Source organism: Ambystoma mexicanum, chromosome 6p, assembly GCF_040938575.1.
Source record: "Ambystoma mexicanum isolate Mex_15411 chromosome 6p, UKY_AmexF1_1, whole genome shotgun sequence".
In the NCBI taxonomy this organism is placed as follows: Eukaryota; Metazoa; Chordata; class Amphibia; order Caudata; family Ambystomatidae; genus Ambystoma; species Ambystoma mexicanum.
Window position 1 is genome coordinate 1024424991 of NC_090935.1, and position 19121 is coordinate 1024444111.

The window sequence follows — 19121 nt, forward strand, 5'->3', positions numbered from 1 at the left end:
TTGTAGAAGGTGCTTTCCAATGATATGACACTTGTACTCAGAGAGATTAACAGTACATTTGAAGTGCTGATCTATGATGATGCAGTTAGATGTAGAGGTCTTGGATGTGATTGGTGGATGGTCGTGTGACAGCTTAGCTATATCCAATGAGGGAATGGCACAGAAAGTGAAATGGAAATGGTAGAAGGACTGTCCACGGACATCGCGTGTTGCATCCGGGGATTTTGGGTGGGGAGGCATGCAAATGAGAATGAGCAGAGCAAGGGATTGGTCAGTAAAGTTTTGTGGGTGTGTTCTGCCAGGAGAGAGTTTCTAAGATACTCTTTTTGCTGAGAGAAGAACAGATAGATATGGCTGTGTGTTTCAGAAAACAGATTGTTTGGATTTTGGGAGACTCGTGGATACATTGGTTGAAGGTGCATGCAGAAAGCTGTGGAGTAGCTGTAGATCTTGGATTCCCACATGTGGAAGTGCACTGGCATGGAATACGTGGAATGAAGTGGTTGGACTTGCTACCTCTCTGTGCTACTTTGGAGACAGAGCAACATCCAGACATAATTGTAATTCATTGTGGAGGGAACAGTTTAGGACATGTGTCTGGAATTTCTTTGCAATTTGCAATGAAATACGGACTTGGGAAGGTCATGGACATGTTTCCAAATTCTCAAGTAATTTTTTCACGGATTGCGCAGAGACAAATGTGGCTTCGTTCTTCTTCATTTGGTGCACAAATGGAGAAAGCAAGGTGCAATGTCAATAAGGCTGTTTGTGGTTTTCTAAGAGATGTTGGCATGTCCTCTTTTCACAATGAAAATATTATGTTTAGTAGCACATACATTTTTCGCAGAGATGGAGTCCATCTTACTTATGCTGGCAATCAGATTTTTCTGAGAAATGTACAAAATGCATTTCGACCTTTTTTGGAATTACAACATCCATTTTGTAGTAGATGTGGAGCATTTAAAATTTTTCAAACACAAACAAACACCACCAAAAGGCTCTTTTCAGAGCCACCACTTCCTCCCAGAAAAAATGGCAATGGTTATGATAGGGCAGCACCCCAAAATTTTAGATGTTCGCGGACTGTCCGCGGACTTCTAAAAAATACAGAAGGCACTGCTTAATTTATTTTCACTTCTATTTTTAAACTGTGAAAGTCAGCTCTGAAAAGAGCCTTTTTTATTTTGATTTTTGTTGTTTTATATTTTTTTGGGTTTTTTATACACGACACACTAGGAGAGGAGGGAAAAGGAGGGTAAGGGGGGAAACCAACCACGGGGATAAGAAAGGGCGGGTGGAGAGACGAAGATGTAGAATGGGCCTTTCTTAGGTAGTGAGCAGGTCTTCTCGTGCTCTGAGACCAGAGTCTCATCTCAAAAGCACTTCGAAGTCTCTCCCCCCTGCAGAGTACTGTGTCACAGTACATACACACAACTGTGACCCTCAAAAGGTAAGGGTCATCAGCATTGTGAATGGCCTATGAGGCAGCTGGAGGAATGCGCTGTCCCACAGGCGTGTTCCTTGTGGTGACAGGATCGGAAACAGAGGATGTAGTAGAGGAAGACAACCTACTACGCTTTTCGCAAGGTACTACCTTGCGAATGGCCCCAGAGTGGAACGACCTTAGGTGTCGCTTCATAGTAGTCGTACCAAAGCTGTACGAACCAGGCCTCCTGCGACTGAGCACCATTTTGCACTATTTGCAGGTGACTTGGTTCTCACGCGCCTTAGGTCTGTTACCATGAATGGTAAATTACCTCCACACCCAAGACTCACGGCGAGTGCTGGTAGTAGGGACTTCCACTACCTCATTCTCGTCATCCTCTTCATCCTCCTCTGCATCCTCACTCCTGTTCCCCTTTCCTTTTCAGGCCCTTGTGGAGGTGGTGGTGGTGGAGGGGGTGGGGTGGTGCTGAGGCAGATGTAGCACCAGGTGGCAGTACTGCAGCCATGGATGCCATCAGGTTTCAGATGAAAATCTGGAAAGTTGGTAGCAAAATGCACTGTGTTCTGTAAGATAGCCAGAAACACAATGAGAATGAGCTCTAGGGTGTGGCCTTTTATAGGGGTGCTTGTGCGTGGTTCGTGGACACACGCGCTGTCCGCGGACAGATCGAACACCAAAAAAAGGTTCAAAAAGTCCAAAAAAGTATGTGGAAACTCAGGATTACTGTCTGGGACTTGTGCTATGGTGATTTATTATTGACAAATATTGTGGATTGCCTGAAAAGGTAGTTTTAAATTGTTTGGGGACACGAACATTGTCCGCTTTTCGAACACACGCTCAGCGTGGGCGCGGTCACATGATTGCTTCGCGAACATGTCCGCGAAGGGAACTGGTGTCCGCAGGACACCAAATGCACGGGAACTGTTTTGCACATGTGTGTTGGTGTTCTCAATACTGTTCGGATCCTGAAACAAATAAAAAGTGTGACACAAACAAAACGAACAGTTACGAACAGATGTTTGTTCTTAGAACAGTTTCAATCCACTTACGAACAATACAGACAGGCATAGCGCCCTCGGGACACCCCCATTTTGTTTATTTACGAACATTTCAGGATATTGCTTGTGTTCTTAGAACAGTTTCAATTCGTCTGTGAACAATACGGACAGCGTCCTCAGGACACCCCCATTTTGATTATTTACGAACATTTCAGGATATTGCTTGTGTTCTTAGAACAGTTTCAACTCGTCTGCGAACAATACGGACAGCGTCCTCAGGACACCCCCATTTTGTTTATTTACGAACATTCCGGAACACTTGATGTGTTCTTAGAACAGTTTCAATCTGCCTACGAACAGCACGGACAGGTCTAGCATCCTCAGGACACCCCCATTTTGTTTATTTACAAACATTTCAGGACACCGCGTGTGTTACTTTGATTACAAACATCTTGGACACCGAATGTGTTCTAAGAACAGATTGGACTTGTTTGCGCACATTACAGACAGGCATAATGTTCTTAGAACATCTCCATTTTGGTTAATTGCGGATATCCCGGACATCTCGTGTGTTCTTAGAACAGTTTCAACTTGCTAGCGAACAGTATGGACAGGTATAGTGTTCTTAGGACACCTCCATTTTCGTTTCTTCACGGACATTCCGGACACCCGCGCGGTCCACGGACATCTGAACTGCTTTTAAAAAAAATAATAAAAAAATGAATTAGGACACAATGGGCCTCATTACGACCCTGGTGGAATGGGTTAAACGGCGCCGTTCAACCCATTCCGCCACATTACAAGGTCCCCTCGCGGGACACGGTAAGCACGCCTGGGAAAACCAGGCATGCTTACCGGGTCCCGCAAGGGGAAGAGGGAGCAAACAACTGGCCATCTCGTTATGGCCCGTTGTTTGCTCCCTCTCCCATTCCCATTCATCCCTGTGGGGGCTGAAATGGGAATGGGGAAGGACTGTGTCCGGGTCCTTGAGGAAGGAATTACCGGGCCATCCCAACTCGGAATGGCCCAGTAAGTCCTCATTCCGAGGACCCGGACACAGATAGGATTTCGGCAGCAGCCATGCTGCCAATAGCTCGTATGAGGGCCAATATAATAATTTTACTTTATTATATATGGATGTTAAATTTATGACAGAGAAGGTGAAGCAGAAACTGAGACAAACACAGGAGAATTGGGGGTTTCAAGAGGTTTCCTATGAGGTGAAGAAGGGATGGAAGTCTCATCAAAATGTTTTGTTTCATGGAGAGTGTTTGGGGATAATTGACTGGGTTATGGTGAGTGGGGACAAGTACATGTGGGACAATGGTATTTCGTTTTTTTTTCAAGTGATCCTCCACAAAGTTTTTTAAATTGTTGAAATTTGCCATGAGTAGGTCCATTTTTTCTTCCATGTGCTGGAGAGTCTTACCCAATATTTTTTTTGTTTACTATTTTCAAACTTTGTATGGTCTGTACAAAGAAAAATGTATATGTTAAATGTATATAAAATAATATTTATTAATTGGTTTATATAGTAAAGTGTCTACCATTGGGTTTACTATCTTCAGACATTTCCTTGCATGGGAAATGCTCCTCTAGCCACTGCAGAGTACTAGACATTTCTGTGAGAAAAAAACAAACTAAAATGCAATACTCTTACTAGCTTCTGGTAAGGTGTGTTCTTACTGGTCTGTAGATCTGCTGTTGCTCTTAGTTGTGGAGTTTCTGTGAGGTATTCATGTTGGAAGCCTATCTTTCTTTTTTTGGTATATTCCATTTTAGAACATATTGTATTTAAATGAATGGTTAATGTGTTATATATATGGGTTACACTTCTTATTTATTACTATATATAATGTGTGCTGGTTTGTGAATTTGTACAATGTTCATGTGTTATTATATAACAATTAAACATACCCCCCAGACTTTTTGCATAGTGTTGCTGTTGTCCGCATATGTCTGCGGACATTAGAAGAATTTGCGGACATCAAATTCAGTAGAGGGGGTTCAGTATGTTCCATGTTACATGTACATAAAGTCAGAGGTATTATTGTTAAGTTGCGCTACTAAAAACCTATGAAATTCAGTGAAAAAACGTTGTTAAAGGGACGTTATGGTTAAGTTGCGCTACTAAAAACCTATGAAATTCAGTAAAAAAACTTTCTTAAAGGGACGTTATGGTTCCAAGTAAAACCGAAAAACCCCTGACATTCGCCAGTTATGGTAAGCTAAGCAACCATAACTTGCGCCACCACGGTGCACTGCTAAGACTAAAACCCAGGACATCAAAGATGACGTCACAAATGTTATTGATGACATCACGTAGTGAAGTTACAAGCCACAATGGGTGTGATATGCTGTGGTGGTTGTGGCAAGGACCTAGAGTCTTGGGGGCATGACAGGAGGCCATGCACCCAAGAACAAAGTTATAAGCACTGGAGTTATAAGCCACCATGGGTTTTATATACTGTACACCCATACATTTGAATATCTATGGCCATACACCCAAGACTCTAGGCCCTGGCCACAACCACCGCAGCATATCACAGCTATAGATACACCCGTAGTATTGAACATCGATCAGGTGGTTGTGGGGAGGACCTAGGGTCTTGGGTGCATGGCCTTCGGCCATGCACCCAACAACGAAGTTATAAGCACTGCAGTTATAAGCCACAATGGGTGTGATATGCTGCATTGGTTGTGGCCAGGACCTAGAGTCTTGGGTGCATGGCCAAAGGCCTTGCACCCAAGACTGAAGTTATAAGAAGTGAAGTTATAAGCCACCATGGTTGTGATATGCTGCGGTGGTTGTGGTTAGGACCTACAGTCTTGGTTGCATGGCCGCAGGGTGTAGGCCGTAGGTTATACATCCAAGACTCTAGGCCCTGCCTACAGCCACTGCACCATATTACTGCCATAGATCAGACGTATAGATTTGATTATGTATGAAATGTGTGAAATTATACTTACTATTTAATTTGTTGAGATTCAATACATTTCTTACATGACTTCAGTACTTGGAGGAAATATTCTTTTCCAATTTCTGTGATAAAAGAAAAGAGCATGTTAGTGTTTGTATTTTATAAAGACTTATTACATTGTTTAATAGACATATTAGATATTTTTTTTACCCTCATATTTAGTTTACAAACCAGTGTACTGTGCATTTTGCTCAGTTTCTGTGTTTGTTTTTCAACAGTTAGATACCTGTTGGCGTATTCTAACTGTGTATTGTTTTGTTACAAATCAGGGGTATTCATTTATCTGTGTGGTTGTTATACAATCTTGGGCACTTAGATACCTGTTGGCGTATTCTAACAGTTTATAGTCTTTTAATTGAATTTTTGTTAATGTTGAAGTACACATTAGATATTAAATTTTGGCTTTAAGAAGATTACATACGCGTTTGTAAGATTTGCTGGTAATCTCTGCTTTAGAGTAATGCTACTATCATTATATTCGAACCATCCACATTTCTTTTTAATATATGCAGTGTAGTGACCTGCATTGGTTGTGGCTCCTGCATGGTAGATTATATCTATTATTTTCTTACCAAGTGACACTTGACCGTGTGTGAATCCAGTCAGCTTACAGTTGTTTTTGGTACGATCTGCATTGTAACGTAGAAGCATTAGTATTATGTAGTTACTATATGTTTGTATCAGTAAGGTGGAGCGATTATCTGCCATGGTTTGAATTTTGTAGAAGTTGCTGAAATGGAATGGATTCACCATTAGGTATGGATACATACACAAATCGCTCATTATAGATGTGTTCCTGTGTCAAATTTTTACAGAGAGTGCATGTATGTTTCCACATGTATGAAATCTGGAAGATTTCATTTATAGGTATGTTTTTGTTTTCCAGTACTTGTCGTAATTACATTAGAAATTCTTGTGGATCTTCTTGTGAGTTTATAGTGAATCTGTAACGCTCACCTGATTCCCACAGAGACGCTGACCCGAACTGGACTGCTACCGTTTCTTCTATCGTGAGGCGCAGGGCCCGGAAGATGCTCTGAACGGGGCCTCCGAATTTGGATTGCCTGGCTTGTAGAGTAAGTTTTCTGCAGGTGGAAGAAAAGGGATTGATTACCAGCCGGGGTGGATATGTGTTCCCACCAATCTCCCGTTTCTCACTCTTCTTGACCCCCAACTTGGTTTCTGCGAGCTCTCACCTTATTGTATTGTAAAGATGAGCTCTCCATCCTGCTTTAGGTGCAGGGGTGCGTAGAATCCAGTTACGTCACTGGATGGGAAATAGTTGCGGACACTGTGTCCTTCGTCTCTCCTACGGTAGCCGTAAGTATGAGTGTCTTTTCTCCACAGGAGCCGGGGCCCAGAAACCTGAAGCTGGTAAGTCTCTTGGTGAGTATTTGTTCTTCGTGCTTAGTTAGTGCTCACCATGTATTCCTCTTATGCAGGTGCTGAGATGTAGCTGGCGTCGTAGCTGTGGTGGAGGAAGGTAAGTGAAAGAAAAGCGACTGCTTACTTCTAATGATTGTCTTTTTCTGCTTACAGGTGCCGAGATGGTGCGGGCGACACAGCCGCTGTCGCGCGTGATTAGGCACGTAAGTAAGTGGAAGAAATGTGGCCACTTTAGAGCGGGCACCTCTAATGACTGTCTTTTTCTGTTTTTCAGGTGCCGAGATGCTGCCAGCGTCGTGGCCGCGGTGGAGTTTGGCGAGGCCACGGATGGGTAAGGCAAGGCGCCGCGCCTGCGAGCGTTTGAGAGTGCTGCTAATCTTGTACCTTTCCTTTGCAGGATCATCGGAGGTAGGATTGCTGAGGCCGGATTCCGGTAAGTAATTTCTAATGCTCGCCTTCTCTTTTCTTGTCTGTTTGCAGGTGTTCCGGGTGCTGGCGGGCATGTCAGGAGCCAGGATGCAGGAGCCGACTCGGTGAGCGTCCTGCTGCTGATGCAGAATAACGCGAAGCACGTGTATTCCATCGGGCGTGGTTTAAATAGCAGAGTAGTGCTTCAGGTGTGTGTTCTTCAACCGGCCCCACCCAGGTAAGAAAAGAGTTCCCGAATAGAGGAAATAGTTCCTCCCAGCCCTGATGGCTGGGGACTTCAGCCAGACTGGATTGTTCTGGGTAAGTATGCAGCATGGTCTGCCTCAGGTAAGTCCACCCAAGCATTATTACACAGTTTATCAATATGAGCCCGGCGCCTATGGCGCCGGGACTGAAGTCCTTTATGAGCCTGGCGCCAAAGGCGCCAGGACACAGTCCAAAGGGCCCCTGTAGGGGTCTGCTGGGTCCGGAGATGTGGAAGAAGGGTCTGCTTCCGGGGGTGCTGTGCCAGTCCTGGCTCCTCGGGAATAGTGTTCATGACAGAATCTCACCATTCCAGCACAGTAGTCCAATTCTTGTCTTATTCTGTGAACACTATAACGTGTTGTCAGGATTGTTTGTTGCGTTTCTATGAAGGACTAACATTTGCAAATACAATTGGTCTGTACTGTGTAAGTAAATGTTGTTAACAATTGGTGGAAAATGAAATAGAATATTTATTGCTACATTTGCACAGCAACTTACACCAGTTTCATTTGAAAATTTGAATGGACCAGATAGTTCCTTGTCCGATTGATTTTTTCAGAGTTTCTGTTCCGTCTTTGAAGAAGTACTTGATTTACTTTCACTAATAGGTTCTTCTTTGCTTGTGGTAATTGATGAATTATTAGCTTCTTTTGTTTTCTTTGAAGGATTTGCAGTCAGATCCTGTTGCATTTCTGTTTGAATTAGTTTACTTTTACAACGTTTTCCTTTTTCTGGAACAGGATATGATTTCAGCTGAGGGGTTTACAGTGAACGCAGTCTATTGTATTCTAAAATGCAAGGAATATCAACGTTCACTTTACTTGTATCGAAGTTGATTAGAAATAGAACGTCAAGTGTACGTAAGCGTGATAGTGCTATGTAGCTCATGCCTTCTTTAAAGACTGTGTTTCCAATATCTATCAATGCTTTGTCTAGGGTTAGACCTTGGCATTTATGAATGGTGACTGCATATGCAAGAGTTAGAGAAAATTGTTCTCTACGGATATACATGTCTTTGAACAAAAGGAATCGAGCTTTTGAGCGCCATCCTTTTTACTTCTGAAAGTTTGTCAAAGAGAATATTGACAAACTGAATGTTGTTGTCACGTGGGTATGTTTGAAAGCCAACAACTGTACCCAGTGCCGCATTAACTAGTCCTTGCTCCACGTCAAGGTTACGTTTAAGCATTATTCTACAATTTAAGGATAATTTTAATATTTTTTCCAACCCAATTGTGTTGGAGATTGAATTTTCTAAGGTATTTAGTCTTGTTGTGGCTTGCTGACACAAGGGTAGTGTCATACGATGTACGTCCAGTTTGTCGGTGGAGCAAATTTCAATTATTGGTTGCATTTCTTTTTTTAACATTGTTTCATTGAATTTGAAACAGCTTGCAAGAGTTGGAATTAAGGCCATAAAATTGATATTTTTGTGCGCTAATTGTTCCATAACATCAGTAGAATATGCGTTATCGCCATAAAGTGCATGTATGTAACGGTTAATCAATATTGCTTGTGCTTCTTGAGATAGTACACCAATTCTAATACTTTTTAAAATGTTGGCGTAAGTGAGGTGTGCAGATTGACACATGTTTTCTGTTAATTCTCTGCATTGGAAATGTTGCCAAAGGTTGACATTTCCTATGCTGCTAACAGTTTTATGGCAGATTTTGTATCCTAAGGTTTTAAAAATAGGTTCACCTTTCACTGGTGTCAATTATAGAAGATCTCCGAAAACGATAATGTGTTTTCCTGCAAAGAATTCTTCGTAGTTTGTTTTAAGTACTTCTTGCAATCTGAGGTGAATCAAAGCCAGCATTAGGTTGGAGACCATGCTCACTTCATCTATTAGTAGAATTTTCATTTGTTTTAATACTCTGTGTGGTTCCATTGCAGCTTCTGCAGAAAGTTTGTAATAGTCTAATTTGTTTTGGTGTTCTACTGGAAGGAGTAGTAATCAGTGTAAAGTGACACTGCCTATGTTGTAGGCAGCTAAACCTGTGGGGCAGTTACAACAGCTGACAGTTTGTTGTTTGTCAATTGTTGAAGGAACTTGCTGATGATTTTGATTAAGAATGTTTTTCCTGAACCAGCTTCACCACTGACATACAGCAGTATAGGTTTGTAATTTTGGCAGGTACATTCTTTATTTTCGTGTGGTACACCATGTGCAATTTGTTTTGTTACTTCTTCAAAAATGGTGCGCTGATCCTTGTTAAGTTTTGATTGTAGTACAGTTAAGTCTTCTATATCTTCTTCATAGTGACACATTGTGTTTTCCACTTCTGCCATAGGTAATTCTGCCTCATTTGCTATTAGTGGCTGTCCTAGTGGTTCTTCACTTCCTGTTACAGAAGGTTGACTACTGTCGGAAGTGTCCTTAGCTAGTTGGGCCTGGAGTTCTTCTTCGTGTTGCTGTTCATTGTGCAACATTGTTTTGTACTTCGTAAAGTTCACATCGGTGAAAGCGCTTTCATTTGCTTTGAAAGCGTCTTCATAGTAGTCACAGTTATCTAGTATCTCTTCCTCTTTTCTCCATGGTTCAAAAAGTTGTAGCAGGGACATGTAATATAGTTCTTTCTGTTGAGGAGTTTTTAATGACAATGTGACATGATTAATTAAGCTTTGTTTGCTAAGTTTTGCTAAGCTACCTTCACAATCTGTCACTCTATATCTACCTTTGCTTTCATCGGGTTTTATATTATTTTTGTATGCAAAGTTTTGGGTTATGTGGTATAGACACATGGTTTCCAAAGTGGTAGTCCCGTTCGGGTAGTATGTGCCTAGTAAAATGTTTTTTAAAATGTCTTGGCTGTTGGGATCATTTTTGGCAATTGTTTCTATGTACTCATATGATTTGAGAACTCTTTTTCTACATTTAGCAGGACCAAGACTTAGCAAAGCTATATTTTCAGGTTTTCCATACAAAGCAGTACCGGTTAAACAATCTGCAGCTTCATAGGCGCCGCATTCTCTATAAGAGAGCATTTTTATGCCTAGGCTGTACTATTTCTGAGATAGTGTTTTGTCTGATGATAGGTCATTCCAGAGGTCTGTTTTTTCTGCTTTTGTTAAGTAGGCTGTGACATATCGTGCAACTGCTGTGGAATGGTCTGCAATGTACTGCACATCTATGTTTGCATTCCATAAGAGGGCAATGATTGCATTGTAATCATTGATATATTTTGATTCTTCTGTTCTTTTTATGTAATACCTGTTCTTAGGTGATTTACCTTTAACACTATGTCGAACTGAAGACATGAAATTGTTCACTTCACCTGTTTCTGTAACTGGTCTAGGGAAACCAAAGCGGCATTTGGTGTAGTATTTCCCTTTGCTTTTGTATTTGCGATGACAATATTTGCCACATTTGTGTCTTTGAAATTGTACAATCTGTCCATGAAGGTCACTATGTGTCCTTTGTGAAGGGGTTTCACAAGTGACATATTGTTGGATGAACTGCAAAACAGTGGCATCACTGTCCTGACCAAATTTAGGTGCACCTTTAATCCATAAAAGCATGTGGATATGTGGTGCTCCTCTGGCTTGGTATTCTTTTCTCCAAAAGAAGTGTTGCACTTCTCTGAGGGGAGGAACAGTTTTATTACAAATAAAGTGTAGCATAGCAATGAAACACAGGTGGAAATATCTTGACACATTAACAGGATCTAGAGAGCAAAGTTCTCCAAGTGGTAGTATACCTATGTTGCTTTTGTTGTTTTTTGATATGCGTAGGAAATCATGTAATTCTTCCCATGCATATTCTGCACAACTTAATGTAACAAACCAAGTGGGTGGTCCAAGGTTTCTGATCATACACGTACATCTCTGTTCCGTCTGAACCAGTATTCTTTCGTACCACGCATGTTTGCAAATAGATTTGTTATGCTTGATTGTAAAACCTTATCTTTTTCTTGCACTTTTTGTATTAATTGCGTAGCTGACATATTTTGAAAGTGGGTTCCAGATTTCAATATGTGTGCAACTCCGTGACATAGGTTTGCTAGTTCACTTTCAAAGAGTAGGTGGAATATGTATTCCACATTTTGTCTAAATCTGGGATCTTCAGAATACATTCATAATGAGCGGTATTCTGATGCTGTTATCTGAGCGGGTCTATCATCGTATCTTCCTCCTTTGCCAGTAGGAAATAGCAGTGGAAAAGCACGTGCTTCTATACTTTTTTCCCATATGCTCATTGGTGACCCTTTGGTTTGTGGCATTTGGTAAGTTTCTAGTGCATCATCTATGCTCTCATTAAAATGCAATGGATGAATTGTATAATGGTCCAAAAGAGTGGATACTGCAGCAAGATCCAGAAGTTCAAATTGAGCAGTTTCTGATGACTCTTGAATTATTTCTGTTGTTTCCCTTAAGCTTTCTTCAATATGTATTTCTTTGTAGTATTCATTATTGTCTTTCAGATATTGCAAGGCTTGTCTAACTTTATTCCACGAGTTGTTGCCAAATTGTTTTGTCTTTTGTTGGTACACCATTTACTAAGACAATTAAAGAATGCTCTATTGGACGTTGCACTCCTAGAGTGTGCACATTTTTTGTCAGATCTAATGACAAATAAACTACTTTGCCATGAATGCCTTTCACCAATTCAGTGGGAGGTAATGTTCCTGTTTTTGGTTGAAGGCGTATTATTGCTTGAAATGGGTGTACTGTTTGAATTATGATGCTCTCATACAAATTTAATTGTTGCAGGGGTGTTGGTAGTAGGAATAATTCCAAATTATTTGTGATAGCACGTGAAGGAGTTTGGTTGTTGTCAAGTTTTGTAGTGCAGTAACTGCAACATATTAGAGGTTCACTTATTTCGTATTTGTTTTCTGCTAAAAGGTAGAGAGCTAATTCAAACCATTTGGAATCTTCATTGTCTTTTATTTTGTATGTTACGTCTATAGTTTTTGTGTTACTTTTGTAAAAAGTTCTGCGGCAACGGGCACACACATATGGTTTGGTACTTCAGCGGATGTACTTTTAAATTGTATTATTCTTTTTTGTATGTGTGTAATAGAAGGTTGCCATGTGCAGAATTGTTGCTAGTCTGTTCTAAAACGATTGCATTTTGTAACTGGCTTTCACTTCCAAAAAATGTTCTCTGGATACGGTCGATTTTTTCTTGTAGGTATTTGGGTGTACCATGCAGAAGAGTGTTATTTAAATTGGCTAGTTCTAAAGCTGGACTTTTAGCATAGTAGAGTTTATACACTAGATTTCTTACATTTGAATGATGTGTTGATAGCATTTTGATATCATGGAAGGTGCTTTTGCAAATAGGTCCTGAAATGCAGGCTAATGAATGTCCTTGTAGTCCTGTGTATTTGCGCACTGGACAAGTATCCATGTTTTGCAGCACTTTCATTTTCATTTTGTCTTTACCTTTCACATACTGATTGAGGAACTGGCGTAAAGATTTGAAAAATGTGTAAGCAATGTTACACCTTGACGTGCACTGCCATTTGTATACTGGACAGTCTGGTTCAGTCGCATGGAGAGGTAATTCTGAGTTTTCTGGGGATACCTTTGTAAGCAGTGTTTCTTGTTCCATGATGGTATTATTGATTTTTTCATATCCTCGTCCACTCGTATGGATGCCAATTGTGTCTGTTTGATTTTGTTTGTATGCTTCTGCATTAAATATGGTTCTGTGGTCGTTGTGTGACTCCATTCACCTCCACAAATATGTAATAAGTTATTTTTGTTGACATTCCATTTATTGAGAAGTTTCTTTTGTAGTTTAGTACTTAGTTTTGTTAGTGTTTTCATCCTATTTAAAACTAACATAAATAACTTCCTTTTGAGAAGGATTGCACTGTCTATGAGAGCTTGTAGGATTAATTTTCTACGGTAGGTTTTAAGGGTTGAGGATGATTTTGCTGCTTTTCTTATTAGTTTCTGAAGGACTCTGCGGAGGAACATTTTTGCTAAAATACTTTTTTTACAATGTTTCTTGCTAGTATATCAGGCTTTAGAGGAGCATTGTTAGCAGTAGTGGTAGCCAAATTCTTGTGAAGCATTTTCTGTTTCGTGCCACATTTTGATAGAGGAGGCAAAGTTTCTGTAGTTGAAGCTTCCTTTGTTTCGCTAAATGACTGTGTTAGCTGTTTTGTTTCAACATTTTGTACAAACTCTGGTAGAGATGGATGCTTACTTTGGACACTTTTATTTTCATTTGCTCTATATCTGTGTTCCTTTCTACGGACTTGCTTTTTGGTAGGCATTCTTTGGGGTCTGTTGGAAAAAAAGAAGGTATGGGTTGGTCTGTTTTACAATGTATGTGTGCTGTGTGCATGAGTGTATGAGTTTGATGGGGAAGATGTTTCTGGTGGTGTGTGAATGTGCATTGGCCAGTTACAATGAGTTGGGAAGGCTATTTTTCTGTTTGTATATTACTACACTGTGCTTCAGATGAGAGTAGGAAGTGAGCTAGTGGTGAGGAGAAGCATTAATAGTAAACGTAATGGTATACAATTAAAACAGCTATTTGTTTTGTACTACTAACATTCTAAGGCTTGTGTATGTTATTTGTGTTCCAAAAACACAGGGATTTGTGTGTCATTCTGCCTGTTAATCTTTGATTAATAAATGGGGATTTATGGGCAGAATTGTTCAGAAATCAATGTTTTTTGGGTGCTTAAATTGTATAAATAACCCACACAGTCTCTTTGAGGAACAGTAAGAATATAAAGGTAGTACTATACTTACTTTTTTTTTGTGGCATGACCAGGTTTCTTCAGATATGTTCTTTGCAGTGTAGATGATGTAGATTTTCAGGAGATTGGTCTTCACTGCAATTGTAAAAGGAAGAAGTTAGTAATTTTGTGTGTTTAAAGCAGTGATGTTAATGTACACGTTCATTTTTCAGCTTTCGTGGGAGTATTCTTGTTTGATATGTCAAGACAGTGTATGCGTGCATTTCATTTCACTATGTGCAGCCTTTATATTTTATGTTTGCAGTATGTTAGTTGAACCTGCTTCGCAAATGAGTACAATTTTCAGTTCATGAAATTCTCTTGGTATTTTCAGCTGTTTTGTACATAGCATAGATGTTTGGAAGTGATAGGTCATTATAGTAGATGGGAAAAATTTGAATACTTTCATATTATAAGTAGGAATGTGTAAAATCGGGAGCTCCTGAGAGGAAGATGTCACCACAGCAATCAGGAACGTTTATTTTTCCGATACGATCACATTGGAAGTAGCATTAATTTAGGCAGAAGACAGTAAACAATTGTGACATTTTTTAATGGAAAATCGAGTTTCGCGCGTAAATCGGGAGGGTTGGTACGTATGTATAGGTTATGCGGGAGAGTAAGAAGCAGGAGCGTTGGTATGTATGTATTGGCTATGCAGATTTAGTGGAATTAATTTGTTTAAATAGAATCATAAGAGTTGCACATGTACTCTGAATAAAATATGCATACCTGTACTTTGTAATCATGCATATGGGTATGCATGGAGCTGTAAGTAGAAATCTGCAACACTTGCACAGTAGTTTTTGTAGTAGGTGCTTTGCAATGATATGAGACTTGTATTCAGAGTGATCAACAGTACATTTGAAGTCCGGAACTCTGATGACGGAGTTAGATGTAGAGGTCTTGGATGTGATTGGTGGATGGTTGTGTGACTGCTTAGCTGTGTCCAATGAGGGCATGAATTTGCGAGTGATATAGAAAGGGTAGAGGACTGGCTAAGAGTTACATGCCGCACGGACACCGCGCTTGTCCACGGGAAGGGCGTGCCACATACGGGGTTTTACAGCAAATAAAGCATGCAAAGGGGACTGTAGTAATCAGCCAATCAGATGTTTACATTGTTGATTTGTGTAGAAAGGGAGTGTGTGTAGTGAAGATTGCAGAGGTGGAGACAGTCAGGGTGTTGGTGCTCGGAGATATTTTTGTCCATGGTTTACAGCACTATTCAGAATGTAGGCATGTGGTAAACAATTTCGATGTAAAAGGAGTGGAGGTGGTGTGGAGCGCTGCGACTGATTGCAATGTAGCAGCAATTCTCCAAGTTTGCAGAGATATGCGTATGATGACCAGTCCCCATGTGGTAGTTTTGCACTATGGTGCTTGCCATTTGGGCTACGTGAGTTCACCTACTTTGTTGTGAGATTTGGAACAGTTGGTCAAGCAGTCATTTACATATTTCCAACTGCAAAAGTAATTTTTTCTGGCTTACTCCCTAGAGCAAAATGGGACAACAGTTCTGCTTTTTGTCCTGATCAAAGTATTGGTAGGTGTGCCATCAATCGCAGCATGCATGCTTTCATGTTAAGAGCTGGTATGTTTTTTCTGCAGCCACGAGGACACTGTTTCCAGTAATGTGGCTTATTTTGAAGCAGATGGTGTTTCTTTATCTTTTTTGGGAAATGCCATATCTTTTGGAATGTAAGGCTTGCTTTGAAGAAGGTTATGTGATGATTGTAGGAGTAAACTAAGAAGAAAAAAAAAATACAAAATAACAGGTGTCTGTCAGGCATCTGCAAAAAAAAACAAAAAAAACGTCTCTTTTCAGAGCCCACCTTAAAGGGGAAAAGGGAATAATATTTAAATGTACAGTCATCACGCTCAGATCCTCTACATGTCCGCGGACATGGCATTAGTCTGCAGGCAGCGCGTATTACATACAGAGATTCTGGGGTGGAGAGGCATGCAAATGAGAATGAGTGAAGCTAGGTCAGTGGGTGTGTTCTGAACGGAGAGATTTAGTGAGAACTTTTTCCTGAGAGGAGAACAGACAGCTATGGCTGTGTGTGCTCGAAAACAGTTTATCTGGATTTTGGGAGACTCATGGATACATTGGTTGAAGGTGCATGCAGAACGTTGCGGTATATCTGCAGATATTTTATTCCCTCATGTGGAAATGCACTGGTATGGAGTGCGTGAAATGAAGTGGCTGGACTTGGTACCTCTTGTGCTACTTTACAGACAGAGCGTCATGCTGATATAATTATCATTCATTGTGGAAGAAACAGTTTAGGGCATGTCTCTGGAATTTCTTTGCAATTTGCAATGAAGGAAGGACTTGAGAAGGTCATGGACATGTTTCCAAATTGCCAAGTAATTTTTTCTCGTGTTGCAAATGTGGCTGTGTTCTGCTTTATTTGGTCCACAAATGGAGAAAGTGAGGCGCAATGTCAATAAGGCTGTTTGTGCCTTTCTAAGAGATGTTGGCATGTCCTCTTTCCACGATGAAAATATTTTGTTTCGAAGCACATTAATTTTTCGCAGAGATGGAGTCCTTCTTACATATGCTGGCAATCAGATTTTTCTTCGAAATGTACAAAATGCATTGCAAGATTTTTTGGATTCATAGTCACCTATTTTGAATTACATTTTGACGAATCCAAGTTTTTCAAACACACAAAACACCACCAAAATGCTCTTTTCAGAGCCACCACTTACTCCCAGAGAAAAGTGCATTGGTTTTGCTAGGGCTGCACCCCAAATTTTTATCTGTCCTAGGTCTGTCCGCAGAATTTTAAAAAATGCGCAGGAACCTTTATTTGACACTTCTATTTTTAAACTGTGAAAGGCGGCTCTGAAAAGAGCCTTTTTTTGTGGTTTTTGTTGTTTTATATTTTTTTGATTTTTTTTTACACACGACACACTAGGAGAGGAGGGGAAAGGAGGGTAAGGAAGGGACACCAACCACAGGGATAAGAAAGGGCAGGTGGAGAGAGAAAGATGTAGGGCGGGCCTTATTTAGGTAGGTAGCAGTTCTTCTGGTGCTCCGTAACCGTAGTCTCGAAAGCACTTCGAAGACTCTCACCCCGGCAGAGTACTGCGTCACAGTACATACACAATATTGTGACCCTCGAATGGTAAGTGAGGCAGCTGGATGTATGCGCTCTCCCACAGGATTGTCTCTTGTGGTGAGAGGATCGGACACAGAGAATGCTGCGGAGGAACTCAACCTACTACGTTCTTTACATGGTACCACCTTGCGAATGTCTGCACCGTGGAACGAAGTTTGGTGTCGCTTCATGGTTGTCGTACCAAAGCTGTACGCACCAGGTCTCCCACGACTCAGCACCAAGTTGCACTGTTTACAGGTGACCAGGTTTGCACGTGCTTTTGGTACATTATCAAAAACAGTAAACAACCACCAAACCCACGATTCCCGGCGATTGCTGGTAGTAGGGAGTTCCTCCACCTCATTCTCTTCATCCTCTTCTTCCTCGCTCTCTACATCCTCACGCGTATTTCCCTCTTCAGGCCCTTGTGGAGGTGGGGGCAGTGGAGGGTTTGGGGGTGGTGCTGAGGCTGATGTAGCAACAGCAACATTGGATGCCAATAGGGTTGGTGAGATAATCTCTGCTACAGCACTAAAGGCAGCAAAACTCAATCTACAATCGGCAGAAGTACAATGAAGATGAGCTTGGGGGTGTGGCCTTTTATGGGGGTGGAGGGGTGCACCTCGTGACCATATCGATCACTCAAAAGTGTTGAAAAATGTCCAAACAATATGTTGAAAGCTAGGGCCGTTGTATGGGACATGTGAAATGGTGATTTTGTATTGTAAAATAATTTGGCATGTTTGCATAAATTCTTTTGAAATGATGCGGAAGCGGACAAAGTGCACAAATTAGGACACATGCTCAGCGTAGGTGCGGTCACATGATGACATTGTGAACACATCCGCAAAGGAAATGGGTGCCCGATGGACACAAAATGCACAGGAACGGTCGTGCGCATGCGCGCCGGTGTTCTACTTACACTGTTCGGGTCCTGAACCTAATTAAAAGTGCGACACAAGAGAGACGGACAGTTACGGACAGGCGCAATGTTTGTAAGACTTACGGGTGTGGTGGGCATCTGTGTAGATGTTCTGCTGACTGTACGGCCAGGTACAGTGTCCTTAGGACACCTCCATTGTGTTTGACTACAGACGTTGCCTGTACTACAGACAGTTCCATCTTGGCTGGGGACGGTACAGACAGGTGTATTGTCCTTAGAACATCCATATTTTATTAATTAGGGAAAGGTCGAACAGGTGCGCTGTCCGCGGACATTTTAACTCTTTAAAAAAAAAAATTAGACCCAAACAATTCCACTAAAACTAACATAACTTTTTTTTATTAAAAACACATACAACAATTAAGAGAGAGAGGGGGAAGCAGACATTTAAACAAATATAGGGGAATTAGGGGTTTCCACAGGCTAGTTGTGAGGGGATGAAGGGATGGAAGTTTCGTCAAAACGTTTATGTTGCTCTTGAGGGTTTGGGGATAGTTCACTGGGAAATGGAGAAGGGGGACATGTACAGGTGGGACAGTGATATCTGATTTTTCCTTTCACGTGGTCCTCCACAAATTGCCTTAACCCATTAAAATTCTCTTTTAGCATGTCCACTTTGTCTTCTATACATTTCAGGGTGTCTTGCACTGTGTCTTTTGGTGGACTTTCTTCAATATTTCCCTGGTCTGTTAAAAATAAATATATATATATGTTAAGTGCCCATAAAGTACTGACTATTAATTTGCTTATGCAGAGACGTGTGTACCATTATTATCGCTATCGTCCGACATTTCGCCATGCGGAAAATTCTCCTCCAGCCACTCCAAAGTACTGCACATTTCTGTGTCAAAACAACACAAATTCATAATTTGTTCTG